Below are 3,436 nucleotides of genomic sequence, written 5' to 3'. Positions count from 1 at the left end.
AATTTATTCAGAACGTTGAAAACCTCCTCATAGAGGAAAAAGAGAGAGTCGAACTCCTCGAGCATGAACTAAATGAAGAGAGTGTCATGAGAGCATCACTTGAGGAAGCCTTGTCAGCTCATCAAATTGACTTTGTTAAAACCAATGATGCTTTGCAACTTGCTCTTGAGAACAAAGATGCTCTTAATGTTAGAGTTGAAAAGCTTCTAGTTGATCACACGAGACTTGTTGAGGAACATGAGTTCCTTGTGACTAGTTCCAAGGTTGTCAAAGGTGACCTCATTGTTGGGGAACGTAGCATGTAATTTCAAAAATTTCCTACGCTCACAAAAGATCTATCTAGGAGATGCATAACCGAAAGCGGAAGCGTTTGTTTAACGCAGTTGATGTAGTCGAACGTCTTCTCGATCGAACCGATCAAGCACCGAACGTACGGCACCTCCGAGTTCTGCACACGTTCAGCTCGATGATGTCCCTCAAACCCTTGATCTAGCAAAGTGTCGAGGGAGAGTTTCGTCAGCACGACGGCGTGGTGACGGTGATGGTGAAGTGATCTGCGCAGGGCTTCGCCTAAGCACTACGTGAATATGACCGGAGGCATAAACTATGGGGGGGGGGGCGCCGCACACGGCTTGGAACAATTGATGTGTGTTAGAGGCGCCCCACCCCCGTATATAAAGGAGGGAGAGGGCAGGAGGCCCGCCCTAGGCGCGCCCCAAGTAGGAGGATTCCTACTTGGGCTCCTAGTAGGATTCGACCCCCCTTTCCTTTTACCGGAAGGGGAAAGGGGGAAGGAGAGAGAGGAGGAGAAGGAAAGGGGGGGTGCCGCCCCTCCCCTTGTCCAATTCGGACTCCTCCCTGGTGGGGGGAGCGCCACGCCTTTGTGGGGTGGTGTGCCTCCCTCCTACGGCCCATATCTTCCCCCCCCCTGAGGGGGGGGGGTTCCAGTAACCCCCCGGTACTCCGATATGTATCCGATACATTCCGAAACACTTCCGTTGTCTGAATACTATCATCCAATATATCAATCTTTACCTCTCGACTATTTCGAGACTCCTTGTCATGTCCGTGATCTCATCCGGGACTCCGAACGACATTCGATCACCAAATCACATAACTCATATAATACAAATCATCATCGAACGTTAAGCGTGCGGACCCTACGGGTTCGAGAACTATGTAGACATGACGGAGACACCTCTCCGGTCAATAACCAACAGCGGAAGCTGGATGCTCATATTGGTTCCTACATATTCTACGAAGATCTTTATCGGTCAACCCGTAATGACAACATACGTCATTCCCTTGGTCATCGGTATGTTACTTGCCCGAGATTCGATCGTCGGTATCTTCATACCTAGTTCAATCTCGTTACCGGCAAGTCTCTTTACTCGTTCTGTAATGCATCATCCCGCAACTAACTCATTAGTCACATTGCTTTCAAGGCTTATCATGATGTGCATTACCGAGAGGGCCCAGAGATACCTCTCCGATACTCGGAGTGACAAATCCTAATCTCGATCTATGCCAACCCAACAAACACCTTCGTAGATACTTGTAGAGCATCTTTATAATCAGCCAGTTACGTTGTGACGTTTGATAGCACACAAGGTATTCCTCGGGTATTCGGGAGTTGGATAATCTCATAGTCAAAGGAATATGTATAAGTCATGAAGAAAGCAATAGCAATAAAACTTAACGATCATTATGCTAAGCTAACGGATGGGTCTTGTCCATCACATCATTCTCCTAATGATGTGATCTCGTTCATCAAATGACAACACATGTCTACGGTTAGGAAATTTAACCATCTTTGATTAACGAGCTAGTCCAGTAGAGGCTTACTAGGGACATAATGTTTTGTCTATGTATTCACACATGTATCAAGTTTCCGGTTAATACAATTCTAGCATGAATAATAAACATTTATCATGATATAAGGAGATATAAATAACAACTTTACTATTGCCTCTAGGGCATATTTCCTTTAGTCTCCCACTTGCACTAGAGTCAATAATATAGATTACATTGTAATGATTCTAACACCCATGGAGTCTTGGTGCTGATCATGTTTTGCTCGTGGAAGAGGCTTAGTCAACGGGTCTGGCACATTCAGATCCGTATGTATTTTTGCAAATCTCTATGTCTCCCTCCTTGACTTGATCACGGATGGAGTTGAAGCATCTCTTGATGTGTTTGGTTCTTTTGTGAAATCTGGATTCCTTCGCTAAGGCAATTGCTCCAGTATTGTCACAAAAGATTTTCATTGGACCCGATGCACTAGGTATTACACCAAGATCGGATATGAACTCCTTCATTCAGACTCCTTCATTCGCTGCTTCCGAAGCTGCTATGTACTCCGCTTCACACATAGATCCCGCCACGACGCTTTGCTTGGAATTGCACCAACTGACAGCTCCACCATTCAATATAAATACATATCCGGTTTGTGACTTAGAGTCATCCGGATCAGTGTCAAAGCTAGCATCGACGTAACCATTTGCGACGAGCTCTTTGTCACCTCCATAAACGAGAAACATATCCTTAGTCCTTTTCAGGTACTTCAGGATGTTCTTGACTGCTGTCCAGTGATCCACTCCTGGATTACTTTGGTACCTCCCTACTAGACTTATTGCAAGGCACACATCAGGTCTGGTACACATCATTGCATACATGGTAGAACCTATGGCTGAGGCATAGGGAATGACTTTCATTTTCTCTCTATCTTATGTAGTGGTCGGGCATTGAGTCTGACTCAACTTCACACCTTGTAACACAGGCAAGAACCCTTTCTTTGACTGATCCATTTTGAACTTCTTCAAAACTTTGTGAAAGTCCAATTAAGCGTCTTGATCTATCTCTATAGATCTTGATGCCCAATACATAAGCAGCTTCACCGAGGTATTTCATTGAAAAACTCTTATTCAAGTATCCTTTTATGCTATCGAGAAATTCTATATCATTTCCAATCAACAATATGCCATCCACATAAAATATTAGAAATGCTACAGAGCTCCCACTCACTTTCTTGTAAATACAGGCTTCTCCAAAAGTCTGTATAAAACCATATGCTTTGATCACTTCATCAAAGCGTATATTCCAACTCCGAGATGCTTGCACCAGTCCATAAATGGATCGCTGGAGCTTGCACACTTTGTTAGCACCTTTAGGATCGACAAAACCTTCTGGTTGTATCATATACAACTCTTCTTTAAGAAATCCATTAAGGAATGCAGTTTTGACGTCCATTTGCCAGATTTCATAATTATAAAATGCGGCAATTGCTAACATGATTCGGACAGACTTAAGCATCGCTACAGGTGAGAAGGTCTCATCGTAGTCAACTCCTTGAACTTGTCGGAAACATTTTGTAACAAGTCGAGCTTTGTAGACAGTAACATTACCATCAGCGTCAGTCTTCTTCTTGAAGATCCAT

Source organism: Aegilops tauschii, chromosome 4, assembly GCF_002575655.3.
Source record: "Aegilops tauschii subsp. strangulata cultivar AL8/78 chromosome 4, Aet v6.0, whole genome shotgun sequence".
Lineage (NCBI taxonomy): Eukaryota > Viridiplantae > Streptophyta > Magnoliopsida > Poales > Poaceae > Aegilops > Aegilops tauschii.
The sequence above is the reverse complement of the archived record's forward strand: the minus strand, read 5'-3'. Positions refer to the sequence as shown.